The sequence below is a fragment of the Narcine bancroftii genome, chromosome 7 (genome assembly GCF_036971445.1).
Source record: "Narcine bancroftii isolate sNarBan1 chromosome 7, sNarBan1.hap1, whole genome shotgun sequence".
Taxonomy (NCBI): Eukaryota; Metazoa; Chordata; class Chondrichthyes; order Torpediniformes; family Narcinidae; genus Narcine; species Narcine bancroftii.
The window spans coordinates 36269178-36291911 of NC_091475.1; the positions used below are offsets into that span (position 1 = coordinate 36269178).

The following is a 22734-nucleotide window of genomic DNA, read 5'->3' on the forward strand; positions in this document are numbered from 1 at the left end:
ATACAGCACAGTTACAGGCTGGTCTGGCCCACGAGCTTGTGCTACCCAGTAATACCCAATTGACCTACAGACTCATACATTTTGAAAGATGAGATGGAACTGGAATGTCCAGAGGAACCCATGCAGACATGGGGAAAATGTACAAGCTCCTCACAGAGAGCGCCGGATTCAAGCGCAGGTTGCAGATGCTGTAGTGTTGTGCTAACCGTGCTGCCCTCTACAAATTCACTTTGTAGAGGTAAATAAAGTCGTAGATAAGATGAATAGTCACAATCTTTTTCTCAGGGTAGGGGAGTCTAAGAGAGGGCATAAGTTTAAGATAAGAGGGGAAACATTTTAAAGGTCCCAAATTAGTTTGTTGACAAATGAAAGTTAATATGTTGTTTAAAGGCAATTTATGTTTGATTAACCTGATTTGATGAAGAAGATTAATGCATTATGTGCTGTCGAACTGATTTCAAGCATTTGTGTCTCCTGACGTGTACAGCAATGGCTGTATTCAAATTCATGGTCATCTGCTCCATCCTGCTCTTGATTGCCTCTATCCTCCTGAATATCATAGGATCACCTCATGACCACCTTTCAGCATCTGTCACCTTTGAAGATAAAAGGTGAGTGTGCTGGAAATACTTAGCATGGCAGGCAGCATCCATGCAGAGAGAAAAACAAAGTTAATGCTTCAGATGGATGACCAAGAGAAATGACCTCTTTTTCTCTGTTTGACTACTGAGAGTTTCCGTTATACTCTTTTTATTTCAGTTAGCTTCAATCTTAACTAATAGATTTGAGAAGGTGTTTGCTTTTGGTTTCACCCAATAGGGTCAGGAAAATTGAGACAATGAGAATTAAAAGGTCATAGAAGCATGAACATAGGAAGTTGTAAATAGTTTATTTTCAAATTGAATGATGTTAAGAGTGGTCAGTCTGGCCACTTAGACATGTCTGTGCTTGTTTATTTGTGGATAACTCAAAGCTTGAAAGTTTTATAATTGACTTTGTGGGACTGCAAGACGACAGAATGGCTGATTGGCAGTCATGTGCAGATAACATTTAGTAAAGGGAAGTGTGGAACAATGCATCCACTCTGGTTGCCTCATCGTAGGAAAGAAGGCAAGAGGGTGGAGAAAAGCTCAAACAAAATGATTAAATTGGTGAGAGATTTTAAATATAAGATGGAATGGAGAAGCTTGCTTGTTCTACTGTTTCAGCTCAACCCTGCTTTCAATATCATCAGATCTCCTCATTTCTGTAAATCCTGAATGCTTGGGAAATAATTTTAGAATATTTCTTGTTTTTTTTTTAACATATTCTGTTAGTTTCTGGAAGAAACTGCAGTTTTTAATATTTACTTCACCTCTTGTTTTATCAGTTTAACAATGAACTCTTTTGATTTAAGCACAAGACGTTCTGCAGTGTAAAATTGTATCACAGAGGGTAAGAGGCTAAGTGTATTGGTTTTAGTTTATAAATAGTACACTGAACCGAAATGCAGAGTTGTTTGATTGGCCACTAAATTGTTCACATGTTTGTAAAACTGAGTACAGTCATAGAAAATGACTTTGCATAATTTACTTTTGCTCTTAGAGGATGTATTGTTATGGACAAATTAGAGATAAGGGCGGCATGGTTGACGTAATGGTTAGCGCAACATCTTTACAGTGCCAGTGAACGTGACTGGACTGGGGTTCGATTTCCATGCTGTCTATATGAAGTTTGTACATTCTCCCTGAGTCTGCATGGTTTTCTCCGGGGGCTACAGTTTCTTCCCACATACCAGGGGTGTAGTTTATTGGGGCATAAATTGGGAAGCATGGACTCGTGGGCCAAAATTTCCTGTTTCCATGCTGTATGTTTAAATATTAAAAATTTAAAAAACAAATTTAAAAAGTAATCTCCATAGACAGTTTATCATTTATTTTTATTTAAGTAGAATCCCGTAAGTCTTATTAAATAAACACACACACACATATACTATATATATATATGTGTGTGTGTGTGTGTGTGTGTGTGTGTGTGTGTGTGTGTGTGTGAGTGTGTGTGTGTGTGTGTGAGTGTGTGTGTGTGTGTGTGTGTGTGTGAGTGTGTGTGTGTGTGTGTGTGTGTGTGTGTGTGTGTGTAAGAGTATTACTGAGTTGCTGAGATGGCAGAACAGTACTTTCATTACATATATATCAAAAAATCATCTAGAGCTACTTACATCCAAGGCTACAGCAGGAAAGATAAAGGATTAAATTCAAAAACATGTTTCTATCAACTGAGAGTTCTGAGTAGCTTCACTGAAGGTGTGAATAGTTTTAGCTTTCCCTGTCACAATTGCTTGTCTTTATAAAATTCTTTGTGCGGCATGAGGCAAAAATAAATTGGTTCAGTAAGATGTGTTCATGTTTCTAGAATAACATCTACATGTAAGATAAAAGCATCTATTTAATATCTTTCAACAGAGCTGCAAAGCACAATCGAAAGCGTATCAGTCTTGTTTTATATGTATGTTTCTCCAAGGTTAGACTTGTGACAATGAAAACAGAAATCTCTCAAAATCCTCAGCAGGCCAGTCAGCATCTTCCCTTCTCCTTTTTTTCCATTTATTACCCAATAAAGCTTCCTAAAATAGGCGAGGAAAGTTCTGGCCAGAAAGATTTTTTAAGTAGTTCATAAATGAAATAGAAATGAATACTGTAAAACACTGATGCATGTGCACTTATAAGGCTCCATTCTTCCTCTTCTCTGCTCTGTCTTCATAGCTGCAAAGCTATAGACAGCTCAGACCCCTGTTCTGACTGAAGAGATGCTCTTAGCCGATGAGTTCTGGGCTCTAGCAAAGCGTGTTCTTCCAGGGACAGATCTACGCTCTGGATTTTATTCCATTGCCTCAGGCATGTTGACTATTGAGTGAAGTCGGTACTTTTAACCTTAGTCATTCTAAAACATGATGTGCTCTATCAATAGCTCCAAAGCCAGAGTGAGGAACAGTAGGCTTTATTACACTTTAGACGTAGCTCGATTGAGGACAGGGAGAAGGAGGTCAACCTTTATTTCAGGATCACAAGGGGAGCAGTTACCAGGGAGCGAGTCACCAGTGGGGGACGGGCCAACTACCCATTGACAGACACATATGCATAATATTTGTATCACCACATTCACCCCCTGTTTTCAAACAAAACTCTGCTGGGTGACTGTCAAATCCAAAGCAGATGTTTTGAATAGACATACGGGGGTGTGTGCGTCGGGTGCAGATTGGTGATGCGTGCTGATGGCCATGGTGACGCCGGAGTGTTCGCAGGGCCCGGGACAGTGCATAAGGGGAAGCTCTGGGCTGCCTGACGATGAAGCATGGGGTACGGGCCAGGCCTCCTCTGCCGCCCACTGCTTGCCTGTTGTTGCTGCTGCTGGGCCTGGCTGCCACCCTGCCCGCTGAGGAACCAGTCAACACCATCCTCATGTCGTATGTTGTACCGGGCAGCAGCCTGGTGAGGCCTCTCACCGGCCCCGTGATGACAGCTGCTATGGCTGCAACTCGCCCAAGGAAGGTGTGCAGGCGGCCATGGTGCTCGCCCCAGGCTAGGTGCCCGACGCTGGCCCCAACCGCCAGGGCTGCCAACCCAAACCTGACGCTGCTGCACCGTTGCAACTGCACATTCAGGGACATAATCATGAAGGCACAGCGGGCAGTGGCCATGGTCATCTACAACATCAGCAGCCATGGACTACTCATCATGGCACACGAGAGAACTGGTAATATAGTTGCCATTGTGATTTCAGAGAGGAGCGGCATGAGATTCTAAGCTATGTGGAAAGAAACCTCACTGTGCTGATGTCCATAGCAGTTGGATCATCGCTTTCTCCAAAGTATGGGGACCAGTGTGGCTCTCTGGTCTTCGTTTCTGTAACATTTATTATATTGATGGTTGCTTTGGTGACCTGGTTGATCTTTTATTTTATCCAGAAATTCAGATATGCAAACCTACATGGATGGAATCAGCATCATTTGGGAGATTTGCCAATAAAGCAATCAAGAAGTTAACCACAAGAACAGTTAAAAGAGGAGATAATGAAACTGATCCAGAATTTGAGGGATACAAATCTAATGATGTGGTCAGAATTCTGCCATGCAAGCAGGTCTTCCATAAAGAGTGTGTCGATCCATGGCTAAATGAACATTGTCCTATCTGCAAACTGAACATACTGAAGGTACTGGGAATCCTGCCAAACTCAGGATGCAGAGAATTCAACACTTGATGTGGATAGAACTGTCAGGGGATCACTTGCCAATCACAGATCAATGCCTACTGATGTCACGAGCGATGGTTCCATCAACTTTGGACCACTCGATTCCTGGGGAGTTCACAAATTGGTCAGGAAGAAGAATTTGTACCACGAACCAGAGAAATTAATGTCACCATAACCAAGGAATGGTTTATTATTGCAAGTTTTTGCGTGCTTTGTGCTCCCACTCTCTCCTACATGATAATCAAAGCAACAGCAACGATAGCAGAAGGAAATGAAAATCAGACAGCACAGTGGTGAAAGAATGAAAATGAAAGAAGATAATGACGGTGACTACAGAAGCAGACCAGTGAGGGGCTTAGCAGCTGAGGGACCCACAAGGTCTGTGGACGACTTGCGATCAGGGAACCCGCGCGTGCTGCAGGCTGCTGGAGGCTGACTCATGGGAACCAGGGGTCAGAACCAGGATTCAAGCAGGTGCCGAGAGCAAGAAGGGCTCCCAAAGAGCCTCAGGTGCTGAAAGCATTTTGATTGTGTTGGAAGTTTGGATCTGGAGCTCAGGTTGCGAAGGAATCGAACAGGAGTCTGTGCGGCTGCAGGAGCAGTGGAGGGGACTCCACAGACACTCAGTGTCTCTGAAGGGAGACTCTTGCTTTTTCTCTTGTTGTTAGGGGCACAGGCCGACACTAATACTGACTCTGTCTGCCTTGTGTAATACATTGATACCCTCTATCAATGACTCCAAAGCTATAGAGTAAGGAATGATAGGCTTTATTACACTTTAGAATTCCGGCTGGACAGATTCCAAGTGCTCAACTGAGGACAGGAAAAGGGAGGTCGATCTTTATTCCAGGGTCACAAGGGGAAGAGTCACCAGTGGGGGATGGACCAGCTACCCATTGACTGACACATATACACATATTTGTATCACCACAAAGCACAACCCTGTTAACAGTGAACAAGAGAACATTAAAACTGCAATTAGTTCAGTTTATTTCAAATGCACCATTAATCCTTTAATAATTAATTATACAACACATGTACATACACATGGTGTTGAAATGTCTTTAATGAATGCAGGAATTATAAAATAATTTTTGGTAAATTACACTGATAAATTTTTTATTCTGTATTTTTCTTTTATGTTATACTGTAATTTTGTTATATTTCAAATTTTATTCTGTCATAGCTGTATTTAATAAACTAGGAAGCATTATTTAAGGGTTTGAAAGCTCTTAGAAACAAGTTGAGCTGAAAGGTTGTCAGGTATGAAGACACTAGGCTTTCACTGGATTAATATTGTATTTAATTTATAATATCTAAAAAATAATGAATTTTAAAAATACAACTGGAACATTGTTATTTATTTAATAATAAAGTTAATTAAGTTTTTTAAAAATAGATTGGTAAATGTGTAAGGGAGGATTAGTCATTCTGTGACGTTGAGTTCATGGGACATCAGAAGAGGTTGTTTGGATGAGAGGCACCTCATGTCGGAAGTCTGTGCAATCTTTATCCACAAGCTCATCCTGGTGGAAATATCTTGACCCAGCAAATGGGAAACAGCAGTCAAAATTTCTTAATGATTCATGCTCTTTTTTGGTCCTTGTATGATTATATAAGCCTGTGAGCACGGATGCGGTGATAGAGCACTCGGTTAGCAGGCAGCACTGGGCCGTTCCATTCTGCTTTCCAGGTGCAGCCAGTTCTGGTGGACCACTTTGAAGGAATTCCTTATTCATGTCTATATTTACTAAACTGCCAAGAATATGTAACAGATGTCACCCACTTCATCAAGATCTGTGTGGTTGAGTGGGTGCCCATATGCAAATGCCGGGTATTCCCCAACCAGAAGCCCTGGATGACTCAGATGGGAAGAACAAGGGCATTTAAGGCCGGGGATCGAGATCTTTACAAGAAGTCCAGGTAGGACCTGAAGAAGGCCATTCTCCAAAACAAAGTGGCAATTCTGGAGGAACCTAGAGACAGAGACAGAGACACGCCAGCTATGGCAGGGAGTGCAGGCCATTACAGCCTACAAAGTGAAGGCGAAGACCATTGATGGCTGCGATCCTTCACTGCCCAATGAGCTGATCACCGCCTATGCATGCTTTGAGTAGAGGAACCAAACAGTCCCTACAAGAATCCCTGCAAAAGCTGAGGACCCTGTGATATCTGTCTCTGAGGGCGTTATCAGAACATCATTCAATAGGGTGAACCCTCGCAAGGCGTCAGGCCCTGATGGTTTTCTGAAAATCTGCATCAATAAACTAGTCAGACTATTTATGGATATTTTCAACCTCTCATATTGGCAGTCAGAGGGTCTCACCACCTTCAAAAGAGCATCAATTACCACGGTATCCAAGAAGAGTAGAATGTACTGCCTCAATGACTACCGCCCTGTAGCACTAACTTCTACTGTGATGAAATGCTTTGAGAGGCTGGTCATGGCCAGAATTAACACATACCTAAGTAAAGATCTGGACTCACCGCAATTCACCTATCGTCACAATCGCTCCACGGCAGTTGCAATATTGCTGGCTCTACACTCAACTCTCACCTCGAAAACAGCAATTCATACATACGTCTGCTCTTTATAGACTACAGCTCGGCTTTCAATACCATTAATCACTCAGTGCTGGTCAAGAAACTACAAACTTGAGGCCTCTGTACCCCACTCTGCAACTGGATCCTTGACTTTCTCATTGGAAGACCACAGTCAGTACAAATTGGAAACAATGTCTCCTCCTCACTGATCTTCAACACAAGTGCACGCTAAGAATGTGTGCTTAGCCCACTGCTTTATTCGTTATATTTGTTATATTCGTTAATTGGCCAAGCCCAATTCTAATGCCATCTACAGGTTTGCCGATGACACCACAGTTGTCGGCAGAATCACAAATGGCAAAGAGGAAGAGTACAGGAGGGAGATAGATCAGCTCATTGAATGGTGTAACGACAATAACCTTGTGCTCAATGTCAGCAAAACCAAGGAGATCATTGTGGGCTTCAGGAGGTAGTCAGAGGAACATGACCCAGTCCTCATCAGTAGTAGAGAGGGTCAAGAACTTCAAATTCCTGGGTGTCAACATCTCGAGGATCTGTCCTAGAGTCTCCACATCGATGTAATCACGAAGAAGGCTTGTAAGCGGCTCAACTTTGTATGGTGTCTGTCAAGATTCAGTATGTCACCAAAGACTCTCTTAAACTTCTACAGGTGTTCCTTGGAGAGCATTCTGGCTGGTTGGATCACTGCCTGGTATGGAGCCGCCAACTCCCAGGACAAGAATAAATTCCAGAAAGTTGTTAAGTTGGCCTGTGGCATCACAGGCACCAGACTTCACTCCATCGAGGACATCGCTACATGAGGCAGTGTCTGAAAAAATCAGTCTCTATCCTCAAAGACCCCACCACCCAGGCCCTGACCTCTTCACTCTGCTGCCATCAGGAAAAAGATACGGTAGCCTAAAGACGAGCACTCAGTGGCACAAGGGCAGCTTCTTCCCCGTTGCCATCAGATTCCTGAATAATCAGTGAAGACGCTACCTTATTTTTCGTGCCCTTTTATTGATTTTTTATATAATAATGTTGTAAGATGGTTATAATATGTATATTTGCTCTATGATGCTGCCTCAAAACTACTGAATTTCATGACGTTAATGACAATAAATCCTGATTTTGATTCTGAACTACAACCCTGATTGAAAGGTTGAATAGCTTATGCTATGTAAATCCACTGGAATCTGACAATTCCAGTACACTGGTCCAGCAACTTCAAGAGGGATTCCATCATCACTCATAAGTTCTCAACATAATGCTGTTTGTTGATGACAGTGCCAGATGAAAAATGTGGGTGAGCAGTTACCAGCATCTTCCCAAGATCGTGTTATATGACGAGCTCTCCACTGGCCACCGAGACAGAGGTGCACCAAAGAAGAGGTACAAGGACTGCTTAAAGAAATCTCTTGGTGCCTGCCACATTGACCACCGCCAGTGGGCTGATATCGCCTCCAACCGTGCATCTTGGCACCTCACAGTTCGACGGGCAGCAACCTCCTTTGAAGAAGACCGCAGAGCCCACCTCACTGATAGAAGACAAAGGAGGAAAAACCCAACACCCAATCCCAACCAACCAATTTTCCCTTGCAATCGCTGCAACCGTGCCTGCCTGTCCCGCATCGGACTTGTCAGTCACCAACGAACCTGCAGCAGACGTGGACATACCCCTCCATAAATCTTCGTCTGTGAAGCCAAGCCAAAGAAAGAAGAAGAAGTGAAGTTACCTACAGGGAATTAATGCTCTGTGAAGAAGGCAGTGCAGTGACCTTCTACCTTTTGTATGCAGTAGAAGCACGATTCATAAGATGCCATATAGGCAAGCCTATCATTCTAGTGAACAGAAAATTGGTTGCATGTGGTGCAGGAGTGAATCTACCATTGGGCTCCAGTGCCCCTTTCCCTGAATCTTATTTTCAACCTCTTCACTGTGGGCTGTGTGTCATTCATGTTCTTCATTGAAGGTATTCGGAGTTTTAGACTTTCACATGCTGGTGATAACAACTGGATTTCTGTCTGTGCCAATTTGCTGAGAGGAGTAAAGTCACAGGACAGATTAGCACTCAGTTAGCTGGGAATTCAATGGACTTTGCCGATTTCAGCTTCAAGATCACCTCATCCCTTGTGGCCAGTGAAGGAAAATATTTACCTTCTGGTGTTGATGGCTCCTTGAATTCACAGGCACTTGTCTCATTCATATATTGATTTAATATAGTCAAAGGCAGTGTGGTCTTTACAATGGTATTCTAGATGGCACTGCTTTTTTTCAGAGATGCTGAGGAATGAGGGGCATGACATTTTCCACAGCTGTCAAAGTAATACTTCATTTTGTAATATTGCCAGACCCTAGAGGGTGTAAGAGAACCAATCCACCCTTTCAGGCCCATGTCTTTCAACAATGTCTTTCTTCGGTAAACTGGCTGGTTAGTAGTTAGCAAGCCCTTTGAAAATGATAAACAGTAGGTTTCCTTCCTGGTCCTGATGGTGACTTGGAAATGAGTTGTGTAAACTCAGAGCAAACTTGAAAGTGGAGAGAGCTGTCTGTGCCCACCAACTGTTGAGGATGTGTTTGCCTCTCCTGCACTAATTTCATCATGACTGGGTTCTGTGTAGGTTGTGCCAATTGTTTGAGGCCTTCTGCTATTTGGAAAACATGTATTTTCCAAACCAAGCTCTGAACTGTAACATCTGCTGAATACGAGTAGTGATGGTTTCTCTCTCTCTCTCTCTCTCTCTCTCTCTCTCTCATTTCTAATCTCATGGTGACACTTGCTGCTTTACTTCTGGCTCCTGGAGAGCCTAGAATCCCACAGGTGTTGATGCAGTATTTGTTTGAGTGACCATACTCTCAGTGGGGATCTCCTGCTTGAGTGTTGAAACTCTCAGTCTACCGAGGATTTCCTCCTGATCACAATTGGGATCTTTCGAATCAGAATTGACAATAATGAGGTGAGAGCATTCAATAAATGGGCAGTTCTCAGCATCCATTAACTGTTGGATGGGATACAGACAAGGTAGAGTCCACGCTGCTGAAGATCCAGCTGTGCTGGATGGGTCACATCTCCAGAATGGAGGACCATCGCCTTCCCAAGATCGTGTTATATGGCGAGCTCTCCACTGGCCACCGTGACAGAGGTGCACCAAAGAAAAGGTACAAGGACTGCCTAAAGAAATCTCTTGGTGCCTGCCCCATTGACCACCGCCAGTGGGCTGATATCGCCTCAAACCGTGCATCTTGGTGCCTCACAGTTTGGCAGGCAGCAACCTCCTTTGAAGAAGACCGCAGAGCCCACCTCACTGACAAAAGGCAAAGGAGGAAAAACCCAACACCCAACCCCAACCAACCAATTTTCCCCTGCAGCCGCTGCAACCGTGTCTGCCTGTCCCGCATCGGACTTGTCAGCCACAAACGAGCCTGCAGCTGACGTGGACTTTTACCCCCTCCATAAATCTTTGTCCGCGAAGCCAAGCCAAAGAAAAAAGATAATAAGTCAGGAGACTGCAGTTTCATGATTGCTGTAGTAGCTTCTTTTTGTTGCTGAAGTTCAAGTCTAATGTCTGGACTGCAGTACACTGACTGAGTGTGTGAAATACTTTATTCTGCTCATGGTGAGTATCATTCCTGGAATTTCCTTGCATCTCCATTCCAAGCACTCCACTTAAAAGTGACAGAATACATTTGTATCTCTTCGGGATAAAGTCGGGTCCAGAATGGGGGGGCTAGGTGCGGAGAGGCGGACGCCCACTGCAAAGAACCAGTGTAGTCTAACATTATACACTGCTAACGCAGACTCGTCTTTTGGAGCATGAAGGAAGCTTCTGATGTGGTTGTTTAGTTTCCAAACTGACGAAGATGGCCTCAAAGTGATAAAATGTAAAGGAATTCCAACAACTTCACCCTCTCTCTCAATATTCTTCTGTCACTTTTGCTGTGCCTCCTGTTTTAAAAACGAAACGTATTTGCCTTGGATCTGGAGCCCGGGCTGCCAATGGTTTGAGCAGGAGTTTATGTGTTTTCAGAGGCTGAAGGATCCCTGGAGGAAAATCCCTGGACTGTCTGTTACTGTTTTTCCTCTTACTTTTCGAGGCAGCGGGCAGTGCTTAGGGTGACTCTTTACCTCTCGGCCGACAGCATCTGGAGTATATCATGTATATTACATTTTTATTTATCATTTCGTGACAATGAAAGGATTCTGTGACCTTAAGGACAAGCTCAACCCCATCAAGCAGTCCTCATGTAACATCATCCCAAGGCACTAGTACATTGAGCACTTCTGTTGGGGTATCTGTGAGAGATTGTGATTGTTCAATGATTTCATCACTCAACTGGCATTCCATTGCTCATCTTCATTTCGTTTGAGACCATCAGATATAACCTAAATCAGCTTCTCATCCCATTCTTCCAGGGTCGGCTGTTCTCTGAACTCTCTACCACCACTTGTCGATTTGCAACGGGATCACCTCTGCACACATCTTGGCAACTATTGTGTGAATACTCAGGTTCATGAACTACTGCAGATTTAGTGATGAACAACCACCATCTTCTTCTCTACTGGGTTACCAAGCTGCCCTCAAAAGCAGTGTCAGTTATGCCTGATATTTGGGGGACTCAGCCCCCAGAGCTTCAACCTTTACAATTTTTAATGCACATTTCTCCTCCATTAGCTAGATGTTGCAGGGATTTCTATCATGAGTCTTGGAGATGTGAGTTTCTTTACATTGTTCACACAGTTTAAGATAGTCTTTTTTAAAAATATTTTATTTAAAAACTTTCCACATGTAATTAATAAACAATTAAACAAAACAGTAAATGTTTAAATTTAAGAAAGTTTCAATCATTGCATAATGATTATAAACCCTCCCATGCCCTCCCTCCCTCAAACCCCCCACTCCCCCCAAAAAAATTATATGTAAAAAGAATTATATAGTAATGTAAGAAAAAGAAAGATAGCATTAAGGATTGCTCGGACGATTGGTTTCCAACACACAGGACTCCAGCAAGGTTATGTGATCAATTTAGGGAAGAGTATTAACACAGATATCAAGAGGCAGGAAGAACCACTACATAGTTATACCTAAAATTTGCTTATATCATATTTATTTCCCAAATTGTATGTAATTTTCTCCAAGAGGATACAGCTTTGAATTTCTGCATTCCATCTTCTCATACCCAAAAATGAATCTGATTTCCAGGTCACTGCAATACATTTCCTTGCCACCGCCGATGCTATTTTAACAAATTTCATTTGGTATATTATTTCTATTCGGAAATATAGAAGGAACAAGATCTACATTGAAATTATCAATGTACCAAATGAAATTTGTTAGGATAGTCTTTCTGAAAGCCCATCATGCTGTGGCACATATTGATATTACAGGAATCAGAATTTTGAGGATGATCTAGATGTAAAGCAGGATACTTTGGAGACGGGCTGCTGACACCTTATCCTTTTACCATTTAACCATTGTCCAAAATCCAGTGTCACATCCTCAGTACGTTCCATAAAAGCTTTAAGCCAATATTGGCTTAAAACCACAATATTGTATGCACTTACCCTTATTCTCCATGGGTGATTTGAGGGAGGCTTCTGTGCTGAAGACCACAGGAGAATGGGGCCTATACTCAACATTTACAGACAAGTCTAAGCTAACTTTCCCCTATTTTTATCACAATAAAATATATAAACAAAAAAAAAACAATGCAAAGTTAATTTACATTCTCAGTGACATATTCCAATATACATTTTGTTACTGTTCACTCTCCATTTGGACTAATTTTTGTTTTGGCCACAGACTGCTTGATGGGGTTAAGCTTGTCCTTAAGGTCACAGACTCCTTTTATTGTCACGTAATGATAAGTAAAAATGTAATATACATGATATACTCCAGATGCTGTCGGCCGAGAGGTAAAGAGTCACCCTAAGTACTGCCCGCTGCCTCGAAAAGTAAGAGAAAAAGCAGTAAAAGACAGTCCAGGGATTTGCCTCCAGGGATCCTACAGCTTCTGAAAACACATAAACTCCTGCTCAAACCATTGGCAGCCCGGGCTCCAGATCTAAGTGTCTGATCCAAGTGCCCTCAGCATCCTCGCAAATCCTGGTTCTGATACCTGGTTCCCATGAGCCCGTCTCCAGCCGCACACAGCCTGTATTGCCCCGTCAACCGCAAGTTGCCAGCAGCCTGCAGCTTGTGTGAGTCCTTCAACCACAAGTCTCCAACTGCCTGCAGGATGTATCCTGGCCAGTCATGATATGGAGTAAAGCCAGTCTGGGATATTGAAGGTTCTCAACCCAAAACATTGACTGGCCACTTCTAACCACTGATGTGGCCTGACCTGCTGATGTCCTCCAACAGCTCATTGTGGACGATTCCAGCATCTGCATTATTTGTGTTTCTCTGGGATATTTCATGCTGAGTGTTTTCATCATTGTGAACCAGTCTCTTTAACAGAGCCATTTTACTGCTTGATGCCTGGAAAATTTTGGGCTCTTGATGGTGTATGATTTCTATAATCACTGCATCAAAGGTTAAAGGAAAGAAGAAATTGCCATTTGATTCCAGGTCTGGAAAAGTAGCTCCCCATGCACATTCAGCTCCAAGGTGACCTGAAATATCTGGAATTAATTTCCTTCCCTGACGAATCATTTCGACTAATCACACTTGAAGAAATAACCCTTGCTGCTGTATCATTGAGGAATTAATTTTTCATTCATTATTTCATTGTACATAGTACATAATTTAATTATGTCCTTGTGAATTTTTCCTCTGCCACCAGTGATCTCTTCCCATGACGACGTTTAAAATAATGAACTGTATCTGTTTTGGGAGTCTGCTGTCAGGATTGTGAATTTTACAGTGAACTGACTAAGTGCTGAGAATATTGGCTTGGGAGAGGACGCTGATATTAATTTGCTTATTCTTTTGTGAATTTGGAGGATTTTTCAGAGACCGTGTTTGTGCTGTCTCTTCTCTTTTTTGAGGAGCTTGCTGTATGTAGTTCAAGTGTATGAACTGACAAATCACTGTTGCCTAATTGACAATGAGTTTTGAGGCAGGTTTGGATCTTCAAACATGCATTGGCTCTGACATCACTTCAAAAGACATTCTGAATCTTATTATGGATGTTCACCCTTGTTGAGAGGCAACTCTTGAGATTATGGGGATTGGCCTTATATTTTCAATGTCTTGTCTTCACTGTTGGAGCATAATATTGTATGTCCCATGGGTTTTGAGGGATTTGGTTCACCAGAAATTGGGTCTCTTGGTGCAATGCTCCCTCTCAACAACAGGGAAATGCCTGATCATCAGGTATGAGGTGTTCCTGGTACTAACTGCAGGATGTGATGCGCATGTGACCCATTCCCTGCGCCTCCACCTTGGTGGTCACCAGAGCAGACTTCTGGTTCATATGGGGATCCAAAATGAAAAGGCTCTGAAGGGTTTCCACATACAAGTCACCAAACAATGGGCACAAGGGTGTTTACCATCATAGGCCTCATTCTGAAGACCACCTTTGTTTGTGGTTGCATCAGGCTGTGCGTGGAACCTAAGTATGAGGGCCCTAGTGCAAAGTTCGACTTGTACCAAGTGGTGCAAGTGATGGGCCTGGCCCCTTGTCACGCAATGTACCAGTCAACTGAACTTTTCTGCGCTACTTATCCTTTGTGGAAAAACTTTTCCAGATGAACACCATCAGGCAATGGACAGTGTGAAACGTCCTGCAGACGGCGAGAGACCCGGTCTCACTGGATACTGCGGGGTGGTTCCCTGAGCAAACTGTCCAGGTCATCTGGTGGAATGCCAGTGCTCACGGACAAGCACCAGGATATGGCATGGCTGGCAGTGAGAGGAGTCCTCCCAATCAGATCCTTGTTCAACAAAAATATCAACCAAAATGCATATTGTCCCCAAGATAACTGCAATGGAGAGACCCAGTTGCTCACCGCTTTGTAGAATGCGTATTTTCTACAAGTGTGTGGAGAAGGATGTGAGGGTTCTTATCATGGCTCATCTGCAACAGCAGCGTGACTGATTTACATGTTGTTCCCGGACATCGAGTCAGACATCGAGAGCTACTAGAAGATCACCAATTTGTCTGCAGAATTTTTGATTTGTTGAAAGACACCCTGAAGCTTGTTGGTCTTTCAGCACATTGAGATGTCAGTGAGGGAATGCTGGTGACTTGACACATTCCAGGTTGCAGGAATATATGATGAGGGATGCGCTGAGGCTTCGTGCAGCCAATTGAAAACATTGTGGGAAAAGACCGCAATCTAGAACTGCTAATCTCAACCTTTTTTTGGCTATGGCCTTTCCACAACTACTCAAAGTTTATAGGTCCCTTTCTATGTAAAATGGTCAAATTTTGGTTCTTGCATACTTCTCTCCTACCAACTACATTTAAAAAAATGTGTTATGTGAGGTGAAAAGGAAACAAGGCTTTTACTTAAATATGCTGTGACCTAGGTGAGGGGGGGGGGGGGGGGGGGTGGCTGAATTTCTCCAGCACTTTTGTGATTTAGCTACAATCACAGGATCTGCAGGCTTTATTGTTTCACGGCAAAGGAAAAAGGTTGATCTGCATATTGTGCATAATCGATCTTAAATCAAAATTAAATTATTGAGGGAAGTAATGAAAAGAAAATCTATACAATTTATATTCTTAAATATCTCAGACTTTTATGCACACGTTATCTCTCCTATTTGAGATCTTGAGATGCCACCAATCTTTGTCATATTCATGCACATTTCCTGTAATTTGGGGACTACTGGAAGTTTGCCACAGATAAAGGGAAAATGTTCTGAAAATACAGTGTTCAGGATGATTCTCTGGCACTTTAAAATCAACCAGGCAGTTTATTAAACAAATTTTTAGGTGTTTTTGCATTAACGAGATAAAACAAATCATGCTGAATTAACTGCTTCACTGCTTTTTCATGTGAAAGTGGAGACATATTGCTCACAGGCTCATGCCTGTGATTCTCAAATGCTAAACTCCCATGATCGTGGTGGATTAAAGTTGAAGTGGTGAGATGCCGTGCACTGAGGGAGGTGCCAAGGGCTATGTATCAAACCAATTTAAATTAAGTAGGTCAACTAGGCAGGGATGCCCACTATCTCCCTCACTGTTCGCTTTAGCAATAGAACCATTGGCAGAACTGATAAGAACAGAAAATAAAATAAAAGGAATAAAAATAAAGGAGAAGGAATATAAAATCAGTTTATTTGCAGATGACATCATAGTATACTTAACAGAAAAAGAAATATCAATAAAAGAACTACATAAGAAATTGAATGAATGTGGAGGAATATCGGGGTACAAGATCAACGCAAATAAAAGTGAAACGATGCCAATGAATAATGCAGATTATACAGAATTTAAAAAAGAATCACCTTTTAAATGGAAAACACAAGCAATCCGATACTTAGGTATTAGATTAGATAATAATTTAAGCCACCTATACAAATTAAATTATCAGCCATTAATGAAGAAATTACAGGAAGACTTAAAACGTTGGAAAAAATTGCCGCTAACATTGATAGGGAGGGTAAATTGCATTAAAATGAATGTCTTCCCAAGGGTACAATACCTATTTCAATCGTTACCAATTCCCCTAACAGAGAAATTCTTCAATGAACTAAAGAGAATAATAAGGAAATTCTTATGGAAGGGGGGAAACCAAGGATAGCATTAGATAAATTAACAGAGTGGTACAAACAAAGTGGTTTGCAGTTACCAAACTTTAAAAATGATTATAGAGCAGCACAATTGAGGTATTTATCAGATTTTTATCAGTCTGGAAGGCTGGCGGCAAAACTCTGCATGCCAAACTGCATGAGTTTTTCAAGCTTTGTTGGGACCAAGGTAAACTGCCTCAGGATCTTCGTGATGCCACCATCATCACCCTGTACAAAAACAAAGGCGAGAAATCAGACTGCTCAAACTACAGGGGAATCACGTTGCTCTCCATTGCAGGCAAAATCTTCGCTAGGATTCTACTAAATAGAATAATACCTAGTGTCGCCGAGAATATTCTCCCAGAATCACAGTGCGGCTTTCGCGCAAACAGAGGAACCACTGACATGGTCTTTGCCCTCAGACAGCTCCAAGAAAAGTGCAGAGAACAAAACAAAGGACTCTACATCACCTTTGTTGACCTCACCAAAGCCTTCGACACCGTGAGCAGGAAAGGGCTTTGGCAAATACTAGAGCGCATCGGATGTCCCCCAAAGTTCCTCAACATGATTATCCAACTGCACGAAAACCAACAAGGTCGGGTCAGATACAGCAATGAGCTCTCTGAACCCTTCTCCATTAACAATGGCGTGAAGCAAGGCTGTGTTCTCGCACCAACCCTCTTTTCAATCTTCTTCAGCATGATGCTGAACCAAGCCATGAAAGACCCCAACAATGAAGACGCTGTTTACATCCGGTACCGCACGGATGGCAGTCTCTTCAATCTGAGGCGCCTGCAAGCTCAAACCAAGACACAAGAGAAACTTGTCCGTGAACTACTCTTTGCAGATGATGCCGCTTTAGTTGCCCATTCAGAGCCAGCTCTTCAGCGCTTGACGTCCTGCTTTGCGGAAACTGCCAGAATGTTTGGCCTGGAAGTCAGCCTGAAGAAAACTGAGGTCCTCCATCAGCCAGCTCCCCACCATGACTACCAGCCCCCCCACATCTCCATCGGGCACACAAAACTCAAAACGGTCAACCAGTTTACCTATCTCGGCTGCACCATTTCATCAGATGCAAGGATCGACAATGAGATAGACAACAGACTCGCCAAGGCAAATAGCGCCTTTGGAAGACTACACAAAAGAGTCTGGAAAAACAACCAACTGAAAAACCTCACAAAGATAAGCGTATACAGAGCCGTTGTCATACCCACACTCCTGTTCGGCTCCGAATCATGGGTCCTCTACCGGCACCACCTACGGCTCCTAGAACGCTTCCACCAGCGTTGTCTCCGCTCCATCCTCAACATCCATTGGAGCGCTTACACCCCTAACGTCGAAGTACTCGAGATGGCAGAGGTCGACAGCATCGAGTCCACGCTGCTGAAGATCCAGCTGCGCTGGATGGGTCACGTCTCCAGAATGGAGGACCATCGCCTTCCCAAGATCGTGTTATATGGCGAGCTCTCCACTGGCCACCGTGACAGAGGTGCACCAAAGAAAAGGTACAAGGACTGCCTAAAGAAATCTCTTGGTGCCTGCCACATTGACCACCGCCAGTGGGCTGATAACGCCTCAAACCGTGCATCTTGGCGCCTCACAGTTTGGCGGGCAGCAACCTCCTTTGAAGAAGACTGCAGAGCCCACCTCACTGACAAAAGGCAAAGGAGGAAAAACCCAACACCCAACCCCAACCAACCAATTTTCCCTTGCAACCGCTGCAATCGTGTCTGCCTGTCCCGCATCGGACTTGTCAGCCACAAACGAGCCTGCAGCTGACGTGGACTTTTTACCCCCTCCATAAATCTTCGTCCGTGAAGCCAAGCCAAAGAAAAAATCAGACAAGGGAAAAACCAGATTGGACTAAGGTAGAGCTAGATAAAATAGGGGAGAAGGTACCGGAACATATACTTTATAAGTGGGATGAAAAGCTGGTGCAATATAAAAGTTCACCAGTACTGCACCATTTACTCAATATGTGGAAGAAGATTCACTTAGAAAGGAAAAAAACAAATTACCAACTACCAAAATTATTATTAACGCAAAATCCGCCAATCCCTTTTACAATAGATAACCTTTCCTTTAGAGATTGGGAGAGAAAAGGAATTAAAAGAACAGAAAATTGTTTTTTGGGAAATAATTTATTAACATTTGAACAAATGAAGTACAAATATGGAATAACTCAGTACAATGTTTGCATGCCATCAACTGAAAGCCTACTGAAAGGACAAATTGGGAAGCTGACTGAGATTACCAGAAAGAAGCAGCTTTGAATATGTGATTACAGAAACAATGATAATAAAAAGATTTATAACGAACATGTACATCAAGCTACAAGAGAAGGAAAATGATGAAATAAGCTATAAACCCAAACAAAAGTGGGAAAAAGATTTAAACATAAAGATAAAGAATGAAATATGGGAAAAGTTATGCTCTGGAACTATGAAGAATATAATAAACATGAGGTTACGCATGATACAATATAATTGGTTACACAGGTTATATATCACGCCCCAAAAGTTTAAAAAATTGGAGTCCAACATTATCAGATAGATGTTTTTGCTGTAAGAAGGAAATGGGAACAACAGTGCATGCAATTTGGGCATGTGAGAAAGTGAATACGTTTTGGGAAGATTTAATACCTGCAAATCAGGTATTAAATAAAAGCAACAGACCAAAAAATTCAGAGATCTTTCTTCTAAGTAATTTAAGAAGTAAAGAATTAGGCCTCAAACTGGATGAAGCACAAAAAAGATTTATTATGATAGCCTTAACTGTAGCAAAAAAAATGTATAATGTCAACTTGGAAATCAGAAGAGAGCCTGAGAGTACAGCAATGGTACGTGGAAATGAATAAATGTATTCCATTGGAAAAATAACATATAATTTAAAAAATAAAGTCACATTATTTGAACATAATTGGGAACCATACACCGAACATATCAGAGAGGGCTTGCCTCAGACCTCCAGCCCCTAAAATGATAAGAAGACAAAATGACTTGATCCAGTGTGTAAAAGTAGATGACACAATTTTCCAGTTTATTTTTCATTGTGAGATGACATTGTTTAATGGTTTTATTGTATTATATATGTTGAGCATTTAATGGGTTTGGAGGGGGGTGGGAAGGGGGGGGGTGGAAGTTAGGGGAGAAAAAAGGGGAGAAAATGCCACTGTGTATATTTAAGAGGGAAATGTTTGTGTGTATTTTGATTGATATGGTTCACAGTGTGAAAAATTTAAAAATTAAAAAAAAGGGTGATTATGACAGATGCCAGCAAGAGCTATGTGCTGCAAGCTTCCCTGCTGAAGACATTTAAATATAAATTGAATGCTTAGTTCATTTTTTGACAGAATCTCATTTGGTTTTATTTTATGTCCATAATGGTCAAATATTTCAGTTCTAAAATATTTAGCTTTGTTTCATATGATTTAGATAAATTAATACAAATAGAAACACAATATTTTTTTAGGATTTAAACAAAATGAAAAAATGAGAATAATCTTATGATGTTCAGATTTTAATGAAGGATTTCACACAGGTTAACAAATAGAGGGTGGCTGTCTTGTGTTATCACTCTCGCAACTGGAAATGCTAACTCACAAGGTTCATAGTGTAGCCCCCTATCCATCACCATACACGGCCACACTCACACTCAGACTCACTCACCTCCACCCATTGCCTTTTCCTGCTGTACACTTGGTCGGTTTAGTGGACTTAGACTGACTGAAGTCCCAGGAGGAACGGGTATGACGTTAGGAGTGAGGAACTGGTGGGCTCCCCATCACAGAATGAGAAAGCCATCCCATCATAAAGTGGATGAAGCAGCCTTCAAATGCTGGGACACATTAACAATTGTCCAATTTTTTTGCAAGGTTTAGAGAAACAGCATCAACACTGGCTAAAGGGACATTTTTCTTATGTCATTATCTATTTTATTTAAGAATACTAAAATTAACTTGCCAAATTTTCTCCGCTAAACTTCAGCAAAGAATACCCCAAAATCTTTCCCATTGTACCGTGAAAATCCTACCAGTGTCCTGGATATCTACATTCTCACCATTAACCCTCTGAGTCTGAGAATAAGCTACTGACCCTGTTTCCTCCTGGGGCCATCACTTAGTTTGAAGGGCTACTGCCCTCAGTAAGCCCAGGTGACCTGAAAATTCCCAATGGGACCTGGATTACTGAAAAGGGAGGTTGGAGGCTGAGGTCAGATCATTCATTTCCCATCAGTGTAGCAGAAACTGGTGGGAAACTTGCTTCTTGGGGCTGTTAGGAAGTTGTTGGTTCATTGATTAATGAGAGACCTGGCTGCTCTGTCCACTTTCAATTAGAAAGAGCATGAACAGGTTGTTAGTGGCGGAGGAGTCACGTGATGGAGTAGTGGCCGGACGGTGAACTCCATCCCTCTCCAGAAAAGTCGGGAAAAACAAGAGAAAATACAAAGGCACAGAAATACAAGTTAAAGAAAAGTGAGTATAAAGGTGGAAAGAAGATGGAGACAAAAGAAGAAAAATCAAAATCAACGGTAAGAAGAGAGGAAGAGAAGACAACGGAGGAAAAAGGTGAAGGCCTTACCTGTCCGAAGAGGCCCGCTGTGGAGAGAGGAGCCCACTACCTCAGGTCGGTAGAAAAAGAACTACATCAATGGCTCACAGAGCCGAGTAAAAGTGCGCAACCGCGCATGCGCGAGGAGTCGCGCATGCGCGATGCGCATGAAAAAAAACACACCGACGGGAGGGGGGACCAGCTGGGTCCACAGCCGGCAACGACAGCTGCAGAACACCTGCAGCAAGAAGAGACCACAGAAAACAATGAAAACAAGAAAGAAGAGAAGGAAAGGGCAACAAAGAAACAACAGATGGCCAACCCAGAGGAAGAAGAAGAGGAAGAATACAGTGAAATAGATAAAGGGAAAGGCAAGGTAAAGGATATACTTGCTCTTGTTAGAGGATACATGGAGTCATTTAAAGAATGGCAAACACAGGAATTCAATGATTTAAGAAGAAGAATAAACAACACAGAAGAGAAAGTGAATAAAATAGATATGACCTTAACAGAAATGGGGAAAAAAATGGACAAGATGGAAGAACGGGCAATAGCAGCAGAAATGGAGGTAGAAAACTTAAAAAAGAAATTGGAGGAATCTAATAAAAAAACTAAAGAGACGCAAGAACTACTAGCTCAAAAAATAGATACAATGGAAAATTATAACAGAAGAAATAACATAAAGATAGTGGGCCTTAAGGAAGATGAAGAAGGCAAGAATATGAGGGAGTTTATAAAAGAGTGGATCCCTAAGACCCTAGGATGTCCAGAACTACAGCAAGAAATGGAAATAGAAAGGGCACATAGAGCATTGGCCTCTAAACCACAACCACAACAAAAACCAAGATCTATTGTAGTAAAATTGCTAAGATATACTACAAGAGAAAAGGTACTGGAGAAGACAATGGAAAAAGTAAGAGAGGGCAACAAACCACTGGAGTATAAAGGGCAAAAAATCTTCATTTATCCAGATATAAGTTTTGAACTCCTAAAGAAGAGAAAAGAGTTCAATACAGCAAAGGCGATTTTATGGAAGAAAGGGTATAAATTTACACTGAAGCATCCTGCGGTATTGAAAATATTTATTCCAGGACAACAAAACAGACTGTTCTCGGATCCAGAAGAAGCACGAAAATTTGCAGAACAATTACAAAAATAGACTGAGGGATGAAGACGGGTAATGAGAGTAAAAATGATCACGATTGATATGTATGTGGGTAAAGACAAAAATAGACTGAGGGATGAAGACAGGTAATGAGGGTAAAAATGACCACGATGGGCATACGTGAAAGTATCTGTAATTAGAGGAAAACATAGATAGTATAGACAAGAATTAATAAGGGAAGGTAATGGAATAGAGAGAATAAGGAGGGAATTAAAAGAGTGACCTTTGTGACATATGAAAAGTGAAATCTTTTCTGGGGGGGGGCTGGGTGGGGGAAAAGAGCGGTCACTGCAAAATCAGTTGACGCTTGCGAGTGGATTCGCAAATCCAAATGGAGAGGGGAGATGTGGTTGTCCGACAAGGGATAAAGGACAACTCAGGAGGGGAAGGGGAGATTGGGGATAAAGAAGATAGAAATAGGAGAATAAGGAAAATGTTGGATGTTGTAGGAATGTTGTCTGGTAAAGAGTTGAAAATAAGAAAACAGAAATGGAAAAGGAGGAAAGGTAATGATGGAAAAACGGAAAGAGAAGATAAACAAAATATAAAATGGCTACGCTG

General features: G+C 42.1%; 1 pseudogene; it reads left to right on the forward strand.

Annotated features, from left to right (window-relative positions):
- Positions 1–3323: 3323 nt before the first annotated feature.
- Positions 3324–4524, forward strand: LOC138739984 (E3 ubiquitin-protein ligase RNF130 pseudogene; annotated as a pseudogene).
- The last annotated feature ends 18210 nt before the right edge of the window (positions 4525–22734 follow it).